The sequence below is a fragment of the Chaetodon trifascialis genome, chromosome 20 (genome assembly GCF_039877785.1).
Source record: "Chaetodon trifascialis isolate fChaTrf1 chromosome 20, fChaTrf1.hap1, whole genome shotgun sequence".
Lineage (NCBI taxonomy): Eukaryota > Metazoa > Chordata > Actinopteri > Chaetodontiformes > Chaetodontidae > Chaetodon > Chaetodon trifascialis.
This window is the reverse complement of record NC_092075.1, coordinates 15,446,571-15,462,765: the sequence shown is the minus strand read 5'-3', so window position 1 is coordinate 15,462,765 and position 16,195 is coordinate 15,446,571. Positions and strand designations below refer to the sequence as shown.

Genomic DNA, 16,195 nt, shown 5'->3' with positions numbered 1-16,195 from the left:
CATGTTACTCCAGGAATTCAAAGATATAATTCCAGCTTTGTTCATTATTTGGAGATGATGGTGACTACGGTAAACAAATTACTGTAGCGGTATTTCGAGGTGTCTGAACCTTAATTACATTTTTAATAAACGCCCTGGCATGCATGCATATGACTGTGTGTGTTTGTGTGTGTGTATTCACAACAAAAAAGAAGAAAACCATTGCTTTGTGTGCTTCTCTGCTTTTGCTGACACACGAGCAGACACACAGATACAGCAGGTGCGCGTACATACAAACACACACTCACACACAAACACTCATACACATACACACACGGATGGCCAGATGATACACGGGCTGTATCTGGTGAACTCTAAGACACGTTGATATTGAAGCCTCTAATGGCCGTCATTAATCACATGATACTAAATCACTTTAGAGGCAGAGTGGGAGGGGGCAGAGAGGAGGAAGGAAATAAAACGGGAAATATGATAAAAGAGCGAGGTAAGAGAGAGTGAAAATGAATCTAAGAATGAGGCAAACAGAAAGTAAGAGACACGAGAGGGCAGAGGGAATCAATAACTGACTATGACAACATTGATTTTACACATCTCGCACACATCCACACACAACACCCCTTTATTTTATTCAGCATGTTTGGGATACAAGCTCGCAGTAGCTCCTATGGTGTGGGTGATGTAATGACCCAGCTCTAGTTGCCTTTAACCTCCAAAAACTGAGCACAGAGGAGCAGACCGGGACAGTATACAATAGAATGGGGGTGGGTGATACTTCTGAGTTTGTCTCATCAGCTGCTGTGACCTCTTCATTTCTGCTTCTACTCAAACTCAAGACACAGGACAAGACAGGACAGCATAAAATAGAATAGAATAGAATAGAATAGAATAGAATAGAATAGAATAGAATAGAATAGAATAGAATAGAATAGGACAGGACAGGAAGAATATAATAGAACAGAATAGAAACTAATACAATAGAACAGAGGACAGGGCAGATGATGGCAGAATCGAATAGACTAGATTGGAAAAGAAGACAGGACAGATCAGAATAGAACAGGGCAAAGTATAATAGAACTGAACAGAACAGAACAGAATCGGATAGAATACAGAGAAACACAAGTATGAGAGTCCTTGTCTTTCCTCTCTCTGGCTTGTGGCTGGCTATTTGTGTGGCGAGACCAAAGGCAGCACCCATATCATTAGCTGTGCAGATGGACGAACACATCCCATTTATAAACAGTCAGCAACACTAAGGCAAAACACTTCAGCCTTGAACGTGACCCAAAAACCAAAAGGGACACATCAGCAAGGCTACCATCAGATGACTGGCTTCAGTGTGTGTGTGTGTGTGTGTGTGTGTGTGTTTTTGCAAGCACATCATATATGTGGTGGCACGCTGGCATCACTGTCGCCTCACAGCTAGAAGGTCCCGGTTCGATTCCCGCTGTGGGCGCTGGTGGCGTGTCCTCCACCATGCCTTCGGTGCCAGCTGCCCGAGGAAAAAGGGCCTTTCTGTGTGGAGTTTGCATGTTCTCCCTGTGCTCACCTGGGGTATCCTCCATAAAACTACCCCCACTAAAAACATGCAAGAAGGTCACCACCTGACCAATGGTGACGACAAAGGAACTGGTCCCCGGGCGCCGGTCGGCTGGCAGCCCACCGCTCCCGGTCTGCCACGGAGGAAGGACTGACCAAGGATGGGTTAAAAGCGGAGAAAGAATTTCACATAACTCTGCATGTTGTGTTGATCGTGATGAATAAAGGATGTCTTCTTCTAACCACTGTGTGAAGGGTAAATGACTGGTTTTGATACCGCCAAGGGAAATTCCCCGGTCAGATTATATACAGATCAATTTTCATGTGGGTTTTGGGGTAGTCAGACGTTGCTATGCATTTATCATTGCTTGCGCTTAGGCACACACACACACACAAGTCTAACCACATGTACAACACCCTGAATATGCACACACACACACACACACACACACACACACAGCAAAGTAACTGGATTACGTTCACCATGACAGTCGCTCCAAGTTTTTCTTGCTGCGTCTTTGAAAACTGTTATCTGTTTGACCTCTATTTCGAAAGAAAATCTATAAGCTAAGTTAACATGGTTATCACAAACACGTCCTTTAATTACAATGGCTTCCTGACATCCATAGATGTTTGCCTGAGGTACGCAGGAGATACTGTATAACATTTGTTAACTGCAAGCAGTGATTAATTCTTTAAGCTAACAGTCACCTGCTTTACATTTTGCTTTAGCATTCTCCGCATTTGGCAGCAGCTCTTATACACAGTGATTTACAATGAGTGTGGCATAAAGGCCAGCTAGGAAAATGTTTTTCGCTTAAAGACAAAAGCAAGGTCAGGTGCAGAGAGAAATGGATGGTTAGGGGGAGAAGAACGTGAAGTGATTCTTCAAGAGCTGCATTTTCTATTCATGAGGGAAGACAGGGAGTGGCTGTCAGTCTGAGTGGAGCAGAAGAGACACTCCCCAGCAGGAGAGAAGAAGCCGAGAAGAGGCTGAGCAATGGCACAGCCGCTACAAAGAAGGGAGACACAAGTTTACACAGGCTGCACAGCAGAGCTTTGATGCATTACATGCAATGAAGACAGCGTGGACGCCTCAACCAGGGCCTTGGCACTAGAGGGCTAGCAGCAGCCAATGGAGGAAGGGGAAGTGAAGGGTAAGGTGGTTCAATCATGGGGCAACCGTGGGGTGGAATTCAAAACTTTTGCTCTTATGTCTTTCAGGTCCTGTTTTGTTGTGCAACTTTGTGACTGATCATAAAAAGCTCACGCAAGCTACATTTAAATAGAAATACAGTCAGACCGGTGTGTTTGAAGTCCGAATGGCCATTAGACCAAAGATGAAATGAACAATGACACTCTGCATCACATTTCCCTGCAGCCTTCACCCTCTGACACCAGTATATAATCAAATAAATTTAGTTCAATTTAGCCATGAGGCCATTAATCCCAATGTTTGTGCTTTGTCTCTCAGTTCACGTTCAATAGCCTGTAATACTTTCCACGTCTAAGGACAAAGGGTAAGTATTGTTCCATGAAAACTTGATTCTCACATGTGTTTCTGAAGCTGTAAACATTGCCCTTGACATTCCTATAGCCTGCATTATGAATTTAATAGGTAACTGCCCAGTTTCATACATCCAAAAGGATATCTGAAGATATGAAAATCTGTTGTCATGTCGAAACCCCAAATGAATAATTCATTTTTTTTTTTTTCTCCAAACTGCAATGGACAGCAGACATTGTCTCTCAGGAAATGCATCTTGAGCCTGGAAACAGGTTAGACCACTGAGATTGAATTCTGTAATGACGCTAGAGGCCGGATCTAATAAGCTCTTCTAATACCTTTTCTAAAAGGGTATTTGATGCTAGGGGTGTTTGACATTAGCCCGTCATTAACCTGGAGGTCACAGAATCAAGACAGTAAGGACGAAGAAGGAATTTTCTGCACATGGAAGGCTATAATTTAACACAGACAGATAGATAGATAGATAGATAGATAGATAGATAGATAGATAGATAGATAGATAGATAGATAGATAGATAGATAGATAGATAGATAGTCACTGTAATGCACAGTTTGACTTACAAATATGACCATCTTATAAAATCTGGTGCATTGTTGACCAATAACTACATTAAAACTGCTACTTAAATCATAAGCCAATCCTTTCATGTCGTATCAAATGAATGATACACCCACCCATAATTAGCTTTGGTATGGTAACCGTTAGGGAGAGCTGTAATAACACACAGTTGCATGTCTGAGTGTGTACATAGCTTTGCATGGATTAGCTCATGCATTAGCTTCATTAGTTCATGTCTACATCCAACATTATATGCGTTTGAAAAGTTGTGTGCCTTGTGTTCATGCATCTTACATACTGTGTGCATCCATTCTCAGCTGTGTGTGTGTGTGTGTGTGTGTGTGTGTGTGTGTGTGTGTGTGTGTGTGTGTGTGTGTGTAAGACTGAGTAAGTGTATGTCTCCCTGGGAGTGTTATGTATCTAATTGCTGTATGCTTTAATAATTTACATCCCCTACTCTCTGATGCCTATCATTAAGAAATGAGGGAATTACCCCCAGCTGGGAGAGTGTGTGCACGTGTGTGCGTGTGTAATTGTGTGCTTTTGAGCCTGTCTGTGGTCGTGCCCGCTTCGGCGTGCTCATACGTCCTTGAAAAAGTGTGCGCTTGAGAGTTTGTGCACCTCCTCTGTGTCTACGCGGGTGTGTCTACGTCTGAGCATATCATTACATGCCTCTCTGTGTGTTCATGAATGCGTGTGTGTGCGCACACATGGCCCTTACGTGTGGGTGTGCGTGCATGTGTGTTCTCTGAACCTCTTCCGACCATTACGGTAAGTGTACATTATTCATTGTGGCCTGCCACGATCATTATCAACAGAGAGCAAAGATGGACAGAAGGAAATGAAAGGCTGGTAGGAGGAGCAACAGAGGCATGTTTTGTCCTGTGAGATAAATGGCACAACATTTCCCCTTTTGTCACCAACTGAAGCTTAAGCATGCTGTCTTTTATCTTATGTACTGATATCCAATCACTTGAACATAGCGGGTCCATTTGTCCCATTGTTTGACATCATACAGCATGCACTGTGCAATATGACATCTTTGTAAAGTGTGTGATCTTGACTAGAACGTACAATAAAATGTCTGCATAATCTTACTAATGCTGTACCCACAGCTCACAAGGTTGGAAGAGGCTGATTCATGTGCTCATGAAATGTATTCAATCTAACTACCAGCAAGCAAACTAAATGTCCTCCTTTTTTTTAATCAGTCCACCAGTGAGCCAACAGGAGAAGAGGTAATACTTTATATTATGGGCCCATAATCATTCTGAATAATTTCAGAATCATTTCCAAGAAGACCAAGAACTCCAAGACAAGAGAAAATTGAGATAGTGTTCAACTGATACACTTCCAATCAATGATTTGCAGTCGGGCTGTGTAACCCAGAGATTCTTGCAGGTCAGGTCAACTGAACCTACAAAACGGTAAAACATATCCACACACAAATATGCAACTCAACATGTGTGGAGATGGCTATTTCCCCCACAAACTGCACTGCAGCAGCAGGGAATGAAGCAAGTCAGTTAATATGCAACTATTACCCATCAGTTACTGTATGTGAGCATGTTTTTGCATACAAAAACACAAGTGATGGCGAGCAAATCAAGTTCACAAACTCACATAAACACAAAAATCACCTGCGTCAGAGTCAGAATATTATGTATGAGTATATATATGGAGACTCCATTGCCCAAAACTGATGTACCGAGAGTGTCTCAGCCAGAGGGCGTGTTAATCCAAACAATAAAGTTTTATGACTATTCATTTTTTCCACTTGGTATTTCAAATAAGCGATGGTCTTGAATCATGCCACAATAATAAGCTGCATGCCCAGTGCAGCAGTGCTACTTTAATAGTAATTCTGTCTTCATTTCCCAAAAGCATTTTCACATTGTCAACTATCTCTCTTTTCATTGTAAGTCAGTATTATAAAATAGCATTGGGAGACTGCCTAAAGCAAAAGTGAATTAGGCTAATTATTTCTTAATAAGCTTTACGAAGATAATGCAACAGGACTGCGGAGGCAAGACTGTTTTTCAATTTAATGCTTCAGCTAGAAAAATACGCACAGTGTGGTTGTGATGAGACAGAGAGGAGGGACAAGGACAACAGGAAGGAGGGGACGGGAGAGACATAAACATGCTATAAGATGAGAGGAAGAGAGAGATGAAGAGCCTGAGGCCGGCAAATCCAATTTGTATTGCAAATATGATCTTAAGTGCTGAATGTCCACGTTGTAATTTGCAAATGACCGCACTGAATTTGTATGATTACACCGGGTAAATATCTGCCGCAATTATGACATCGGCTGTCACGGGAACAGCTCAGGCGTGAAAATGCTGAATCAGGGCACGTTTTCTATCCAACAACAGCCTATTAGCGCGGACGCCTTTCTGTAGCATCTGGTAGCAGGAAGCGCGCGTCACACAGAACAATGTCAACAACAGAACAGGCTAGTTGTGCTTCGAGGCCATGCTTCTCTCTTGTCAGCTGCATTTTCATAAATTATGAAATGCAAAAAAAGTCTGTCTGAAGCAAATTGTGGCGCTCTTTGCAGCTCTCATGTAACTGCTGCAACAACGGCGACTGGCTCAAATCTTAAGAGATACATATCAGACACAGAGGCAAAACTGACAGAAAGGGACAAGCTCAGAGAAGGAGGAGGAGGAGGAGGAGTGTGTAAAAAGAGAGACAGACGGGCTTGGGGGAAAAAGAAGAAAAGGGGACTAAACAGAGGGAGCGTGAAAGAGAAATGAGAAAGCAGACTGAGCATGGAGATGCAGGCAGACTCAGTAGACTGTAGTATTGCTTTGATGATTTCATCTTTCTCTCTGATTAGCACACAATAACTTTCCCCTCCAGAGATGCTGAAAGAAATCTGAAATGATTTCTTTTCTCTTCTGACTTTTCTGATACAGTTAATCTCTCTTTATCGCGCACCTACAGACAAGTGCGTGCACGTGCGTGCACGTGGGAACAAACCTGTTAGCAGAGCCCGACACAGAGAAAGTGTTGTATAGCTCTAAACATATACATGAATTATTTATTGCGCTCTCCTTGTTAACAAGGTATTGAAGGAACGGTTTGTGGTGGGGATCTTGCAGGTTCACTGCTTCATGAATTAGCCTCCGCTGCATTTTGTTTGCTCTAACAATGTTCAACAGATACTTCCACACATTTACAAAGAAATATACGTTAGGTAACAACTGTCGCCTCTGACGGTGAACTGATTGACATTAGCTGTGGTGGATGGATGGATGCAAACTAAAATAACTCCGGCTCACATCAGAAAGCATTCAGAGAGCATTTACAATACTTCAGTCATGGCTGCACAATCTTCTAAATGTGTTATTATTTCATTATAGAAAATGTTCAGAGGTTTTCAATCAGCAGCACAGTGATAGACGACCATGCAAATACTAGAGGTATTTGAGAATTGTACAAGGATGTTTTTTTTTTTTTTTGTAAGAATCAAATGAGCCAAATTTGGTGCTGAATGGAATCTGTTCGAGGGAAAAAAAGTGTTTTTGAATAAAAGCAAAATTTCCCATTAAAATTGGTTATGTGTTTCGGAGCGCAAATGTTTTTCCTCCTCCTCCTCCAGCATGCTCAGCAAGGATGCAAGCACTCGTTCTCATCGGGAATCAAAGACTCGTTTCACACCTCTGATTTGAGATTACTTAGGGGGGATGGAGACAAAGACATTTGTTGTAAGTGGTCTCAAAATTCAAACTGACAGATGTTGACAGATGTGATGTATTATTGAACACGTTCCGTTGTAACAACATGCTTCATGCTGTTGGACCAGTGTTTATACGATGGACTTAGTGGTCACTCACTCTTGATTCCTTACATTATGACAGAAGAAGTGCAACTTTTTTTGTAATGTCTGTTACTTTTTGTTATATTCAATTTTAACTTAACGCACAACTTAACTGCATCAGCGACTTCACTGTCTTTTGAACTTCACAGAAAATTCACTAACCGTTTATATAACCAGCAATGGATGAATCCAATTCAAGGCTAACTGAATGCTTTCACATTCAAATGTGTCAAGAAAAAAAAATAAAAAAAATAACTGAATGCTCTTGCAGTGAGTCAGTCAAAGCTACAAAGATTTCACTTCACAGCGGTGCGGCATTTGATCGGATTCTGTGTGATTTGCCCTCCCAAACACTTGAAAGCTAACCAGGCAGATTTAGGCAGATGAGATGAACAGGTACGCTGCATAATGTGAGGAGAAAAAAAAAAATACCAAGAGGATGAATGATGAATGACACTGCCTGGATTAAAAACAAAACAGCATCTGAACTTGAAAGAAACACAGAATGGGAAGGAACAGTGTGAAGGGAATGATGGAAAGGAAGAGGCAGTGCGTGCACACATGCACACACACACACACACACACACACACACACACACACACGCACGCACACACAACTCAAAATGTTCACCCTTTCCCAAACTATAAAAATAGATAATTAGACTCATTATGAATGTGTTATGTGTGCCTGTGCAGCTGTCTGTGTGTATGCTGACTGTTTGAATCAAATGCTGCACGAATAACTAGTGAGCTTGAGCTTTCATTGCAGCACACACACACACACACACACACACACACACACACACACACACACACACACACACACACACACACACACACACACACACACACACAGAGCACCGATACAGCCCACATTCTTGTCCAGCCAAGACCAACATCTCTGTGTTTTTCCACAATAAGAGCGGCTCATTCGACACGGGAGCTATGTTTGCGCGAGACTCCTTTCATCCTCCCACCGCAACATGTGTGTGTCTGTATGTGAGCGTGAGCATGTGTGTGTCTGAACATCCAGAAGGCAGTGTTTGTTTATCCTAAACGCAAGCAGAGTTTCTATTTCCCATATCCCTTTCTTCCACTTTTTTTTTTTTTTTCATTTTTATCTCAGCCGTGTCTTGATAGAAATTCCGCTGTATCCCTTTTCCATCTCTCTACCTCTGTCCCTGCTTTTCCTCCTGTCTTTTCCCATGCTGCTGTGCTCTGTGAGTATGTCTGTCCTCTGGGACCATTCCATTTAGCCACAGTCCAGGCTCACAGCTGCCTGGTCCCAAGAGAGTGGACCAGCAAGCTGGTGTAATTGAGACATCTCCACGAAGACAACACTGCTGCACAACAATCCTGTACTCATCGGAGACAAATACACGCTGTTGCTGCTTCTCTCAAAAGTATTGCTCTTCCTTAAGTTAACAGCACTACCATCAACATTCTGCTTCTTCTACTGGTACGACTACAACTATTTCCATTACTGCTTCTCATATTGCTACTATAACTTCTATTTCTACTACAACTACTACCAGCACTAGCATTATACTCCATAAATCCAGTCATTTTCTCTAATTCAGGGTGAAGGTCATTTATATTTCTTTTACCACAACTACTGTGATCTCCAAATTTCTGTTTTATAGCCCAGCAACCAAAAACACAGGACACACTGCATTTGTTTCCAAATCTCGCTGACGACATGATCAACACCACTTTGGAAATAAGAGAGAAGCGAAGAAGCTTGGTCACAGAAGAGGTAAAGCGAAATTGCTATAATTTTACATGGAGTAATAACAGTTTGACTAGTGCTTTGCACAAATGAGTAGCTACAGCAGGGGCTGGCATTGGGATGGAGGGGGAAGAAAAGAAGGATAGAAGAAAACACAGGGAGATGAAGCGTGAGTTCATATATTCATTTAATCTATGACTTGTATTTCTCTATGTGATTATGCTATACAGTTACTACAGTATCTACTGATTCTGCTGCTGCTACTAGATGCAGTTCATTCTCTAAGGACATGAGCTGTACATAGAGTTGACATGAAGCAAGCACAGTACACATTGGGTATGGTGTTTCTATTATTTTCTCCACCTCATTGAGGATAAATAACAGAATCATGACGATAGGCTTCGTTGCAGGACCGCAATGGTTTTAGCTAGATGTACCTAATAAAGTGGCAACTGCGTGTACGCATGTGTTTAAGTCTTCCAGGACATACAGTGAGGTCTTTTGCTGGGCTGATAAAGACAAACTTAAAATGGAAAAGACGCTGGATTCAGTCTTACTCAAGGCTACTTTTACTAACATGCAACTTTTCATGCACTGGACTCAAAAATGCCAACAAACCTGGCTTTCTTTGTTTCTAAAGAGGGTAGGTGCAGAGGAACACGTTCCTGAAGCACTTCTTGCAGGGCTAGCAGATTGCTGTATATTATCATCCATTTAACAAGTCAGTGAGTGAGTGAGGAACAATCTCCTTCGGAAGTGCAGATTAGTTTGCTGCATCAAACAGAAATGGCCCGGACAGACTAAATGGAGGAGTCACTTTTATCCTGAAGCGTGAAATTATGTTAGGGCCTAGTCCATTACACACACACATGTAAAGATATACAGTGAAAGAAATGCAGCGAGCATGCACACGCTTACGGAGATGCATGAAAACATATAGGCATGTTGGATTCTACACATATATACCCATGTACACATTTTGTTCTCTGCCCTCTTAGAGCACATTCACTTCCATTGCTCATTTATTTTCTCTAACCTCTTCTTTTTATGAAGACACACATCCTCTATTTCTTTGTCTTACTCTCTCCTTAGCGCACACATGCGTCCACACACCGGCAGGTTTGTTACCCTCCCTATAGCCAAGCAGGCTGGTACATGAGAGTCAAGGGATGCTTACTAATTTGCTTATTTGTCACTTTCAGAGCGTCGGAGCAGCAATGATCCAATCTAAACAATAAAGAGGAAGGATTTTCTACTTCGAAAGAGATGCACCATGAAACTGAGATTGTCCTTTATGAGATACAGTTCAAATGAAAATGACTACAATTTTGCATATCTTTAGACAATGAAAACCTCTTTGTATGATTCATATGCAGCGTTTTATAGAAAATTTGCAAATGTGGTGAAATGTAAACTTCTATAATAGTGACGAAAACATGTGCAAGAGACAAATCTTTGTTAGACTGAACAGTTTCTGTGTCTGTGCTTTGACAACATGCTTTTGTCGGCTGTTGTGGGGGGACGCATTAAACTGAATGGATGTGACAGGGCTGGCTGAAAGGGTCAGCAGGAGTGGACAGTTTTACCTCTGAAAGCATTTGACATTTGAATCTCTTTTGCAGCCACACACACACACACACACACACACACACACACACACACACACACACACACACACACACGCACATGCACACAAATATGGCCGCTGAACGTGTTTTCATGGATATCTGACCATTCCTCAGTTGCTTGACGTCAGTGGAGCAAACTGCTCAACCTCACTGCTGGACACTCAAGCAGGGGGAATACTTTCTGGTCAAAGTCTATTTTTTTCCTCCCTCTCTCTCTCTCTCTCTCTCTCTCTCTCTCTCTCTCTCTCTCAGACACTCAGACACACACACACGCACACAGGATCGTAAAAGGGCCGAGACAGCCCTGAAATTTGTATTTCACTGGCCACTAATCAAGAGGGAACCGGCCTTTACCTTCTTGGCACACATACAAAACACACAGTGACAGCCACTGACGCACACTGACGCACGCCGACACACAAGCACGCTCACATACATGTCCGTACAAAAATGCAGCTGCAAAATTTTGGCATAAACAAAGATGTGCACGCACACACAGAAAGACAGAGTGACGAATTAATATGAAGCACACAAAAAAGCACTCACAAGTAGCTACACCTACACACACACACACACACACACACACACACACACACACACACACACACACACACACACACACATAGCACAAACATTTCTGTTTTGCTGCATGTCAACTGAAGGAAAGCGGAGCGAACAGAGGAGACAAGATAATAATGCAGTCAGTCAGTTTATTCCACTACCCCTGGATGGGTAATTAGAGTGAGAAGGGGAGAGAGACACACGAAAAGAGACGCAGAGAGAGAGAGAAAGAGAGAATACAATCAACCATGGCTTACTACAATTTACCGATCCTTCCTTTTTATCAGAAAAAGTTTAATCAAAATTCACTTTTAGAATCTCAGACAACCAATCAGCCCAATTCATTTACCCCAGGGTCATGGAAAACCTGTTACTGCAATGATTAGAAATCTATGAAAAGGGAGGAGGGTGTGCAGAAATGACAGCAAGAAGAAGAAGAAGAAGAAGAAGAAGAAGAAGAAGAAGAAGAAGAAGAAGAAGAAGTCTGCACATTTTAAAGATTGACGGAGAAAGTAAGAAAAGTTGTGGGATTAGCAAAAGGAAGCAAAGAACTGGAAGGTTTAGGACAGCAACAACACCCTCATCTCCCACTACCAATTACCAGATATACTCCGATGGCTTTGTTTCATGCAGAGCGCTTGAGTGGAACGGAGCTGGAGCATTGCAAATTTAATTGGTGCAAGGAGCAGCATATTAGACGACTGGAAGTGATGCTCCAGCTGCTCAAGTTCAGCCTCTAAAGTTTGCTCCAGTTGGCTTTAATGCTACCAAGAAAACATGAGCCTCATGTTTCTGACACAGATGCGGGCACTTCCCAGAATGCCCCAGGTTGTTCCAAGTTCAGTCTCGTCACACAGATGCAAAAGGCCGTGCACTGAGGGGGAGATGTGCTTACGTTAAATACATTGTTAAGAGCGAGCATGAAAATCCCATTTGATCACAACCATACGCCTCATTTTGACATCTCATCATGCACTTTATGAGCTCATATGTTGATCATCGTGTTGTTGTGTTCCCTCATTTTATTGGCTGACACTTGTATTCTCAATCCAGATGCCATTTAACCATGTTGTCTTATCCTTTTTTAGGTTTCAACTGATGAAGCCATCATAACAGCCACAGCCATGTTTTTTTTGGTTTCTTTATATAATAGTTCTTTTTTTCCCAGCAGAGAAAGCACAACACCTTTTTTACTGTTTCTCATCACGGCATGCACAGTTTCATTTTTTTGTTAAATCCTCACAAAGGTCTTGAATCCTTTCTATCTGCACTATTTCCTGTGTTAGGCTCCTGTTCCCTCAACTAAGCTCCTTAGTCTCTAGCTGCGCCTTATCTAACGTAGTCTCCCTACACTTCAGCGTCTTCCTGAGGAGACTTTCACCACACCTAGCCAGCTTGATCTACCGGCCCCTGTTATTAACTTCAGCTTGCTTTTGCAGCTTTCTCTTCTTCCGAACCTATTTGCATTTTTACACAGAAGCTTGAGCTCTCTATGTTTTAATCTGCTACCACTATCAGACCCACAAACATACTCTCATATCGTGGCTTTTCATGTAAGTGTACGCAGCTTAAAATCTGCTGAGATGTCTCTATGAGAAATTCTTTCATACTATCTCAACAGGCCAGACAGCAACGTAGCCATACGATAACATCAATGGATTAGCATTCAACAGATTGTCTTGATCTGCTAGGTAGATGGAGATTACAGCCGCACAATGCACTCTAACACACACGATATCCAGTGAGGCCAGCAGGAGTGCACTAGAGTGTAACGTTGCAGTATGAGACTTTCAATGGAAGCTTATATAAACCAAACTACAGAGAGAAAGATGACAAGAAGAGGAGAAGGCAATGGGTGATATGGGATGGATGAGGGGACGGTATAAGAGGATTAGAGGAGAAGAAAGGAGGGGACAGAATGAGATAGAAACCAAAGGGTTGTGGCCAGAATTTTAAGATTTGGGGTGGGGTGGGGGGAATTAGCAGCAGTCAGGAAGAAGAAACGATTCATGGGTGAGAGTAAGGTGAAAAGTGATGGGGAAAAAAAAGGACCATACTGCATGACAGTCCTAAAAAAAGATGACCTTAGTTGAGCTTCAAAGCGTTTGAACTTCTACTTTGGACCTACTTTGGATGTTTCTGTGTCCAGGTGCTCCTTTACACGGAAGCCACCAAAAACGTGAGCTCTAATCTGACATACAGATGTGCAAAGTGTTTAGAGATCTGGATGGACAAAACATGTAAGACTGCTGAAAGCCAGCCAGCACGAGTACACGAGTATTTTCTTCAGGCCTTAACGCTGCTAATGATTTTTGTCTTTGAAACAGTAGCATTGAGAAGAAGGGAGAGGGAAAACAATCTGCCTTGCCAGATTACTCTTGATACCCAACGGATACAAAGAGGCCAAAGCACACAATAACTCTTTTTTTTAATAATATGTTTGAGTTTCCCTCATGGTTTCCCATTGACTTCCTAAACCAGGGCCATTTTCTCATTTGTTATGGCTGTCTGCTACAATAAAGTGATGGGAGTTGCTGTTGTCCTACAAATAGAGCAAAAAATGAAGAGGCCAGAAATTGCCGATATGGAGCGGAACAAAATAGGAGAAACGGCTGTGGAGGGAGCGAGGGGGGGGGGGACAAGGATGACAAGGATGAATATTCAGGTGTTTAGGACAACACCTAAGGTACAGGAGACAGAGGGGGGAAAAGGAAAATGGGCCACCAAGATGTGCTCTGGCTTGATTTACGCTTAGCATTTAAATTCTCATCAAGACTTCCAGACAATCAGTTCAGTTTATGCTGTTTGATTCCTGCAGCAAAGCCTTTTTTTTTTTTTTCACAGGTCAGCCACAGTCCAATTCCTCGGGAGCGGCAGGGTCCTGGTCTTGCTCAAGGACATCTGGTGGCACTGCAGATTTGGGCCCAAATCCTACAAACTCATGAATTTCAACTGAACTAAATGAAATGAGCTTAAATCTGAAACTCTGTATTTTTTGGTCTCCAGGTGAAGGTTTTGGCAGATCTCAGCTTCCTCAGGATAAGAGAGGCTAGATATGAAGTCAGTTTCCTTTAGTTCATGAAGCATTCTGATTAGAAATGAGAGACATTATGCAGCAGTACCAAAAATAAGAGACATCATTTCTACCTGCGTTTATTTTCATGAGTAAGGCTATGCCAGTGTAATCCATTGCCTGTTTGTTTTGTCAGTCCTTCAGGCCTTCCCATCCAAACACGCATTTGCATTTTTAAGACTTAAAAATACTCATTTCAAAAAGTTTCGCCAAGCTGGGCTGCTTCCCCTGCTGACAGAAACAAGACCCGAGAGAGCAGCTGAGGTTGACAAACTGTTGAATTAAATGCTAAGGCCGTGTAAATCCTCCATGCAGGTATTTTCTATTTATTATGATTGACCGAGCACTGGGAAAGGCAGGGAGAGTAATTAAAATGGAAGCTGAGTAGTCCTAGCTATGGCCTTACATGCGGGGGCCAAATACTTCCTGGTTTAAACAGGAAGTCCCAGAGGAGATGGAGCTCTACGTATTCACCCTTATAGCGATCTGTCTGCAAAGAGACAAGACAATTCCATTACCCAGCCATGTAGCACAGGTCCCCTGAGTGTGTGTGGGGATACACACAAAAACAAGCTGCCCAGGGAAAAGGAAATAGATACCAATGGTGTGTGTGTGTGTGTGTGTGTGTGTGTGTGTGTGTGTGTGTGTGTGTGTGTGTGGAAATGAGTTGCCTGAGGGTAAGAGATGTGCATCAATCTAACAAGAGAACTCACTCCTCCTTCAACTCATCCACAGCGAGGCTGAAGGCGACCAGTCGGCGTGTGAGCTCCTATGTGTGTGTTTGTGGTCTTTTGCAGGCTACACTTGAGGATAAACATTTGATTTAACCAACTGAGGAGGAATGGACAACCTAAATGTGAACTTAATTAGTGTGCCTAATTTAATTTTCATTAAACGATATCCTTGGGGTTAAGACAAGGGCGAGGGCTACATGTGTGTAGTTATAATTAAAGGCGATGCAAAGAGTGTGTCGCGCTACCGTCCTCAGACAGAAGTTATCCTTATGTGTGCCTTTGTGTTTGCATCTTCCAGTTGGTGCAGAGGCCAGGGTGTCATTTTAAAGTGTTTTTTTTTAATACTAGTGCTGACATAATGCCTAATTTTTGCATCAATACCTATAAGATACTTTTGTCTTTACCTCAATTTGAGAAATGAACATGTTTTTTATATATATAAATAAAAAATACATCAGAAATAAATGTTATCTACACGACATGCAAGAACTTTCACTTAATAAGATAATAAAAATGTTTTTTATCATTATATCAGTATCTGCTCAAAGATTAAAGTACCACAATATATGATGAGAAACAAATGCATATCCTTTTATATCTATTATGTTGCTGTTGCTGTTACTTCACCTTCCTTATGTGTTAGATTAACAGAGGCAGACAGAGACTGAAAGACTGAAGACGTTTTAAGGAGAAAGAAAGACTCCTTATAAATGAGCTTTCCCTTTTCCTTTTTCAGTGCTAACCGCAAACACACACACCTTAAGCCAAATGGATGCGGCCTCATGAGCCAACCCACACCCGCAGCACTGGCGGTTAAGACCTCTGTTATCATTTGTAGCGTTAAGGGGAAAAAAAGCCTACTCCGCAGCAGAGTTTACATAACGGCACTGCTATGATCTTAGGGCGGCTCAGACTGGATTTGTTTACAAGAGTGAGTCCATGCCAAACCAAGAGCCCCCTTTCTTTTGTGTGATGATTTATGGTATAAATTCATTACTAAACAGACGCCAGTCTTGCTCAC

General features: G+C 42.2%; 1 protein-coding gene across 2 annotated transcripts in view; it reads right to left on the bottom strand.

Moving 5' to 3' along the window:
- The window catches only part of cntfr (ciliary neurotrophic factor receptor), a 205,090-nt gene that overhangs the window by 64,237 nt on the left and 124,658 nt on the right, over positions 1 to 16,195 (bottom strand). The window lies entirely within an intron of this gene.